Raw genomic sequence first — 9,636 nt, 5'->3', positions numbered from 1 at the left:
AGTAACCAATCAGAGACTTGAGAGGTGCCACATGGGTCATACAGTATATCTTGCTTTTGAATCTGAGCTGAATGCTGAGGATTAATTACAAACTCACTGAACAGAAATGTACCATGTGGCCCCCCCCTTCAAGTCGCTGACTAGCTCAGAGTTATAGAGCTGAAAAGCAGGAAGTAGTGTTCTGGCTATTATGTTACACATCCAGTGCCTTTGTAGATTACCTTTTTGGCTAACTAACTATATCAGAATTTTGTTTTTATTTTGCATAGCCAGTCTATTTACACAGTTATTATTATTATTATTTTCACACTGAACTGTTCCTTTAAGATAAGAGGTTTTGCGTTCCTGTTGCTGTCACTGCTTTCCCAAATATAGATTGCTGTCACCTCCCAATCACCCTATTTACTACCACTTTCCAGAAACAGAAATAAAACACACCGAAATATCAGTATTTCAAAGCGGAAATAAGCAGGGCAGTGGCCGACATAACAGAAACTCTGTAACACTGACCCTGTTTTTTACCAGCAGTCTCTGAGCTTGGCACTTGCTTTATACAATAGCGCTGAGCAAATATACTGAATATAAATAGCTTACTTGGCCACTATAGAAAGGACAGGCTCTTTGTGTCATTCCTGTTTCCTTGTGCAAACATATTCACCCCTCGCCGGGCACCAGGAGTACACACAACTTGCCTGAAACTAATTGAAAGGAGAGATCAGCAATGCAAATCCTATCATCAAATGGGTGTAAATTACAGTAAAATTACTGTATGGATAACTTGCATGATTGTGCAATGCTTTAAAATTTAGCATCCCCAAAATGATGCAGTTCAAAAAACACAAGGTAAAATTTCTCACAGCACATTGTATCCTAGTAGCACTTTATTAATAATGTTATACATACAATATCCAACACTCTATGCACCATAATCAGTGCAAGCAACATCATTATTGCCTCTATTTATTTGACAAGGGGGCACGTGGGCAGAGGCAAAAAAGTAGCTGTGTACTGTACACCAATACACAAGGACCAAATAGTTATGTAAATTGAGGTGGTCATTGGTATCTTGGCTGTGCAGGAGTGGGTTGCTATGAGTCAGCTAGTTAGTGAGCATGGCACCCTTAGAATTAACTCCAAGAATAAGACACTTTTTTAGAGCAGTCAGTGACTAGAGGAAGCGATGTGGGTCCCTTTAGCAGTACAATAGCATAAAATACATATAGTGTCAAATTTAAATTCAGTTGTTCTCAATTTCCCCAAAAGCAATGAACTATAGTTGCACCTGTATACTATGTATATTAATACCTGTTATTGTGCCCCTTTCAATTAATGTAACCTAATTTGCACATCATTTCTTTGGTACATTTCCTATAATCTGCAACATATTGTAGAATAATGGAGAGCTGCCAACTTTCAAAACTCTCAGTATTTAGAATGGCTATTGGCTGTCATTTGCAGGACCTCAAACAAAAGCAAAGGTGGCCATGTACAGGCAGATCCTTGTAGGTATCTGATTAATCGGCCCATGGATTTTTTATTTTGTTCCGACCATTTGGACACAGTTCAAACAACAAGAGCAGGATGAAGTTAACATAATCTGTTGATCTTCTTCACTTTCTTATCTACTGATGCACCATACACTGGCAGATATACTAAATTGGGCAGGTTCTACAGCAGTAACCCCAATAAAACCCTTTCCAGAAGTGCCGTCTGCCTGTTTCGAGTTCATTTGATGTTCGCAGTGGGGACACTGCTCGACAGAGCACCTGGTCAGGAATAGCGGTGAGCAGTAGCGGTCCGTTTTCTTTGTTCTCTATCTTCAGATAAAATGTACTCGCTTGTCTGATATCCAGATCTGATATACAGTATACTGCCTCATATGATAGTACCGGTATATGTATGAGCAGCTTTACTCTGCCAACTACATACCAATGCTGGTTGCAAGAGGGGAGAAGAATTGTGTTGTATGTTGGGTAACGGAAGTGATTGCGGTGTCGGAGTACTTTGCTTTTTCAGACCTCAATGCCGCATATTGGAAATATTAAAGGGTTGGCAACACTCATTGTACAGCACCCAAAGAGGTAGCAATAAAATATTATACTACAGTTATATGACCAGTGGATACAATGCCTTGATACACATGCCCCCAAGTGAAAATAAGATAGGATTGGAGTCTTACTTGGAGAAAGAATAAACTCTGATATGTCAGTTTCACACTCATTGCACCCCCAAGGGGCTGTTGGCCAAATTAAGGTTTTAAAGGATTTGTTTGTCCAGGGATACTAATATAGATACAGTCAGCCTCCTCTGTAAACTCAGTGTGTAATAATTTCTATTATTGGTGGCTTTCCACTTTTCGGCTGTAGAAATTTGTGCCGTTGATGTATAGGACACCATTTCTTGAATAGCTTTTTTTCTTGCGTGGTTGGTTATTCTATATAATCATTAATTTATTACATTGTTTTATGTTTTTGGTTCTTTTTCCTCAAGCAGCTGTTTTCCAGGCTGACATACATAGATGCTGCTACATATACGAATTTACTCAATATCATGAAGTGCTATCTGGCCTCACCATAGCTAGAGTTTAGACTAGAAAGCGAAATTCATCACAAACGTGAACCACTTGACTGACAGAGAATAAAGCAGGAGGTAACCAAGTGCCAAACATGACAAGAAGCAGAACTCCATGAAGAAACTGCAAACACAATAGTTAGGGAGAAATTCAGTATTGAATAGTATTTAAAGGGAAATGAAGGCCAAAGCTATTATTATCTACTCAAGTGCTTAATTGGTTTTTAAACACAAAGGCACAGCTCACTCCATAGATTTTAAATTCCCCATGCATTGTGACTTAATGGACCAAGGTCGTCCCCCTCTCCAAATGTTCCTCTAAGAACTATACTAGAGGTGAGGTATGCCAAGAGGTAAGAGGTATGCAGGCAATGACTGGGCCTCCATTACCTAGTCACATGTCCACTGCCACATACAATGGGAAGTTTAAAAATCTACTAATACACAATTTCAGTAAACATTGGCCAGAAATAAATCAGTTTTTTGGTGTTTATTTCCATTTAACAGTTTATGAGGTTGTCTGACAGTAAGCTGTACTTAACTGAAATGTTTGGAACAAATGTTAAGATAAATTCCCAGGTGAATTTGACCGAACCTTCCCCTGGTGGGTGGGTCAGAATACTGAGCAGGGCTGGCCTTCAGGTCAATGATGCCTTGTGCCAAATATTGCCAAATCTACCCATTTACTACAAAGGCAAAGCAACACGCAAACACTTCACTAGTTGGTTAATTTTCAACCAAACTAATAATCAACAGAACATGTGAGGACTCGTGATATTAGTGATTTTGCCAACAGTGCTCACCGATAAATTTATAAAATTGGGCAAACCTGTACCCCTGTACTGGCTAGTTGCCAGTTTAGGTGTATGGGGGCAACTAGCCAAGCAGCTGTCCACAGCCTACATGTTAGACAGATCTGTGGATATTGGCTGTCCATAAATGTGACCACATAGTCCAATATAGAATATGGCATATCTCCCAAAAGCAGTTGGTTTGGGGTTCTACAGATAAAGAAGAAATTTATTCTGAAGCTTCCTACTCAAACACCCCCAAGGCCAGCCCTGATAGGAGACAAGAATTCACCAAATCTCTGAAAAAAAATCTATATTTCGAAGAATGGTTCGCTGAAAAGTGGTTTAAGGGATTGCATTCTGCATTATGACTTCTACACTGACTTATTTAATATATATATATATATATATATATATATATATATATATATATATATATATATATATATATATATATATATATATATATATATATATATATTAAATTGTTATGTTTATTTGACCTTGGTTTTGTTCCTATTAGAAATGCTAATTGGGAGTAGACAAGGTAACAGTGGCTATATATGGATCAGTAATGCTGGGAGTGAAACAATTATCCGAATAAAAGTATTATTTCCTATGTATTTCATTCTAAGCCTATATACTCCCAAAAATATGTATTATTCAAAGTAGAACTAAATAGTGCAGAAAAAGTGCAGTTTTGCCACATAAATGACTCATTTTCTTCTCCCGAAGGTCTTGACTATATAATGATGATCTGAAATCTTGTACTGTATAACATGATAGAAGAATGCATCACGTGTAGATTAAAACTGTACTTTTCATTTGGACCGAACTGGATTATGTGGGCCGGCTGGAACAAATAGACAAGGCTAGTAGATTCTTTACATTTCCAAACAGGTATTTGGAAAACAGGAAGTTGTAGCCATTCATACAAGGAAGTGACATCAGTGTCTAGGTCATTTTGGTGAACAGAAAGCCAGAACTGTGATAAAAACTTTTTTTCTGACTTGATTTTTTTTTTTTTAATTTTTTTAAATGTGTTCGCAAATAAGAAAATGAAAAAAAAAATGTTTACTATGATTCCGCCTCTGCTGTTTACAAATAAATCGTTTTAAAGGGACAAGAAACTTTAAATGAACATATATATATATGTAGATATATATATTAATTGAAAGTAATTCACAGGCGTTTTACATTATGAAACAGGGTGTTTTTTTTTAAGTCAAATGTTTAAAGAAAAAAAAAACGAGATCAAAATTATCTCTGAATTTCATGTTGTTTATATGTGTGTAAAATCGAACAAACAAATTTTGAAGGCAACTTTTTCACGCCTCTTAACTGGTATAATAAAAATGAATAAAATAAAGGACTCATCTGAATTTTGCCAGAGACTTTGCGACTTGTGAGTACAAAAACACATCTCCTGCTATGTGCTCAAACTATGAATATGAAATAGCCAATATATTCTACTTCTCTGAGCAACATTTACACACCCACAATTTTCTTCTAGACAATATTTGTTGAAGCGCGTAAGGACTATATCCTTTATGAGAAGTCTGGAGTTTTATTTCTGCCACAGAAATGTTCATTAATAAATTCTATTTAGGGACTTTGGTTTTAATTTCTTAATGGGTGATATTTTCATTAAAAAACATCTAATTTATTGATGGCAGAGAGGGAATCCCTGCTCTTTATATTTGTGCTGATTGTCTGACTGCAATTATAATAACAAAAGGTTCTCAAGGGGAAAGCTTTGCAACTAAAACACATGCATTTTTAACTAAAAGTTTAACATCGGAACTAACATTGCCTGGAGCAGAATACACAGGTAACAGACTTACTATGCCAAACTAGTTTAAGTATAATCAGGCAGTGGCGTAACTAGAGTGCACCAGGCCCCCCTGCAAAAAAAATTTCAATGGGTCCCGGTGCACTTCGATCCCCATCCTCCCGCCCACTTCTCGTCCCACCTCTACCCCGCCCAAGTCCTGCCTCCGCCCCACCCACCCCCAACTCTGCCCACTGCAGCCCGACTTGCGTCCCCCTTCCTTGTCGCAAGTAAGAGAACGGCTGGGGATGAGGGTTTTTTTGTTTATTAGCTATAGAGGAAGCAGACCCAGGTAGTTACGCCACTGTAATCAGGGCAGCCATTGTGGAGGAGAGGGGGGGGGTACTAGTTTTGTTTCAAAAATTTTGTAACAACTGTAAAAACTTCCTTGATTTGCCTAGAAACTTTTGTAACTTAAAAAGATTTTACCTATAAAGCAAAGACGACACAAAGGAGCATGAAAGGGGGAGATAGGTGGATAAGGTTTGAAGTTAGGGCAAACTCTAATGACCCATATCACCCATAAAGGAAAACTATACCCCAATATGAATATTGAGCCACCATACTATAATATTTTTGTGCTGCCTCAGATCACCTGACCAGAAATACTCCAGCTCTAACTGTAACAGGAAGAAGTGTGGAAGCAAAAGACAGAACCCTGTCTGTTAATTGGCTCATGTGACCTTACATGTATGGTTTGTTTGTGTGTACCGTGAATTGTATGATTACATACTACTAAAAAAGTATATTATTATGAAAAAAGTTTATTTACATGAAACAGGATTTTACATATGAGCTGTAAATATATGTGATATCAGGGGTATAGTTTTCCTTTAAGGTAATATCCACTGACCACCAATGAACTGACTGACTTATTAGCATTTTAATTCACTTTATTTTTAACTATTTATCTGAACTACTACTGACAAGTTATTGGGCCCCACAGCAAGATCATTGGGTCCCCCATAACTAAAACCTCTGTAACCATCATATCAAGCAATGACAAGGCAGAGCAGTGTGACAGGGGCAGGAGTTTAGGGTTAAAACTTATGGCTAATTCCACTGACCCCCAATGAACTGATTGACTTATTAGTATATTCATTAATGGAACTATTTATATGAACTACTGTGCCTCCAGCAGTAGTTATATTTTTGCTTTTCAGTAGAATGATATGTAAGTTTGTATAGCTGCTGTGGTTGAAAAACATCAAGGTCAAATAAAGCAAAACCATAAATGGGGCCCCCCATGAATTTGTTTTTATGGGGCGACCCAGACAGAAAAATATGTATGGGCTCCAAAGTTTCTAATGGTGGCCCTGGGTATAACAAAGATTCCAACCAGTTGTTACTGCTCTGCATCTTTGACAGACAACAAGAATGGTGGCACAGTAGCAGCTGTAAGAAATAATAAATATATAATTGGAACACAGGAAAACTAGTGGTTGTCACGTAAAAGACACTGTAAGTGGCCTATGTGCACCCACATTTACAAGAAAGAAGATGAATTACTCTGCATTGATGTATAAAAAAACACAAGATATGTAAAGTGTGGCAGCATTTCATACAGATCCCCTGGATGATATTATATTATATTTTTTAGCTTTCTGAAACCCCTGTGACAGGAAATCTGATGTCTTAGAAATAATAGAATAAGATTTTTGTTTTTTGTTTAACTTGGAAAACATTTCCAGAAGTTCTCCAATGCTATATACTGTATTTTTAAAGTCCTTTATGGATGAGAGGGTTGTCCCTGAGCGGTTTCATAGAACAGGTATGGAACTTGTTATTCAGAATGCTCGGGACCTGGGGTTTTCCGGATATGGGATCTTTCTGTAATTTGGATCCCCATCCTTTAAGTCTGCTAAAAAAAATTATTTCAACATTAAACCAAATTGACTTGTTTTGCCTCCAAAAATTATTAATTATAAATATATATATATCTTGCTTGAAGTAGCTGCACTCACTTAAGGCGTAAAAAGGATTTTATTGAAGATGGAAACTGTTTAATCTTCAATAAAATCTTTTTTACGCCATAAGTCCTATGAGTGCGGCTACTTCAACCAAGATAGATTCATCAGCATGTGGAACTGCACCCAGGCAAAGATGACTTCTTTTCCCGTGAGTGCCGGTACCTACCTTACCAATATATATATATATATATATATATATTTTTTTTTTATTTTTTTTTCAAGGTCCAAATGTGGACCAAAACATCGGGCATTTGATACTGCAACAATAAAATTATTACGTTTTCAAAGGAAGTGCTGGTTAAAAGATAATGGATATATACACAATTACCGTGCACCCCGCCATTAGCAGCAGCCTTGGAGTGCGGATACTCATTGAAAGTGTATATATATATATAGCAGGATGCAGCACTCACAGGGACTTTATGCAACAACAAAAAATCTTCATTGGACTCAATGTTTCGATCCCCCACAAGGATCTTCATCAGGAGAAGTACAGCAACCAGAACGCCCACCACCCCCAGAATATAAACCCACAGATCAAAACTGCCGCCCAAAGTGTGTTGCTAAGCAACAGCTGCTGTCACTGAACCGTCAGGAAGCAGAACATTTAATATGCAAAAGTGCCAAAAGTATAGTCATGGCAGTGTATAGTCAGGAAAAGAGGATATTTTATTGAGATCAGAAGTTAAGCGTAAGTAAAGCACCGTGCCAGATTAAAACTCACTAGACACACCTCCTCCTAACCGGCCAATCAGATCCGCCACCAGCAACTGTACTAATTCCAATTATAGTATAGAGGTGGGTGTACCCCTGCGGGCACCGGAGATCCATAACCCATTCACTTAAGCACATCACTGCCGTCAAGCATTTACAGGCGCATATATAGAGCATCGGTTATTTCCCTTCGCAGCAACTGTCGGCTCTTATCGTTATTTCGCCAGTGTTGGATGCCAGAATGCTCCATATTACCTTGTCCAGAGGTCCAATCTCATCCCCACAATATGTATCCGCCAAATAAAGCCATTTTGTGTGATCGCTTGGTGAGATTGTTACTTCGTTCACAACCCACATATTACCAATTGAGGGGTACATAAAAAGGACAAATTTGCTGATGCCTGGCATGTACGGTGTATAGGAAAGGGAGACAAAAGTATATCTAGAGGGTAGAGAAAGAAAGTTAAAAACACATACTTTAGCATAGAAGTTGATACACACACTTAAGCCACAGTATCAAATCGGATCCAACTGAAACAATGTTTAGTATTCAGTTAACCCAATGGACAAATTGTTACTAGAATAAGTTCTGACACATAAATGGAGAAGGAGAGGGCATGTCAATGTATAAGGAGCTACTATTGTTATAAAAGCCACAGAGATGTATACAGTCTAAATAAACATCCTAAGGGCAGAGTTTCATTCAACCCCTGAGGAGTGACAGTGTCCAATCAATAAATCCACCTTGATTCTCGTCTTAGTAATGCCAGGTCCCAGTTGCCACATATTGGCAGTTGGGGATATATATATCACATCACTGCCGTGTAGTCAAGCAATTACAGGTGTATTAATCGAGCATGGGTTATTTCCCTTTGGCTCTTATCATTATTTTGCCAGAGTCTGTATTTATTAGCTGGGGGATGCCCCAATAACGGTCTCAGTGCAAGATTGTGGGGGTTGCCAGACTGCTCCATATTACCTCGTCCAGTGCTCCAATCTGATCCCCACAATATGTATCCGCCAAATAAAGCCATATTGTGTGATCGCTCGGTGGGACGGTCTTTGTAACTGCCAGTGGATAAAACTGAGTGGACATTAGTGATGTGCAAGACATTAGTGATGTCGAGGATCGGGAAAGTTCGGGCCAACGTCGCTGCCCCATTTGCAGGTTGCAGACGGGTTCGGGTTGAGCTCTTCTGCTTGCTCTCCTCACCCATGACCTTACACTGAGGGGTGGGTTTTATAGGCGCCTGCCTGTCCAGATTGGGGGCACATGGGTCCAGGTTGGGTATGGGTCAAGTTTTTCTCAACCCACACATCACTAGTGGTCATAGGTTTAAAGAGGATAGTGCCTAGCCTGATGTTTGGATGGTGGGACTCAGTTCAGTAAGGGTAACATTATATTGACAAAGAGTGGTTCATTTGTTAATTGATCACTTTTGATAGGTTAAACGGGTTGTTCAACCTTAAATGAACTGTTAGTATGATGTAGAGAGTGATATTCTGAGAATATTTGTGTTTTTTTTTAGTTATTTGGCTTTTTATTCAGTAGCACTTCAGTTTGTAATTCCAGCAATCTGGTTGCTATGGTCTAAATTACCCTAGCAACCACAGAGATATGAGGAATAAATAGTAGCAATAACAATAAAATTGTATCCTTGCGGAGCATTTGTTTTTTTAGATGGGGGACAGCGACCCTCGTTTAATAGCTCAAAAGAGTCAGAAGATGAGGGCAAATATTTAAAAAAATATAAAAACA

This window comes from Xenopus laevis, chromosome 4S, assembly GCF_017654675.1.
Source record: "Xenopus laevis strain J_2021 chromosome 4S, Xenopus_laevis_v10.1, whole genome shotgun sequence".
NCBI classification, from domain to species: domain Eukaryota; kingdom Metazoa; phylum Chordata; class Amphibia; order Anura; family Pipidae; genus Xenopus; species Xenopus laevis.
Note: the sequence above shows the minus strand (reverse complement) of the source record.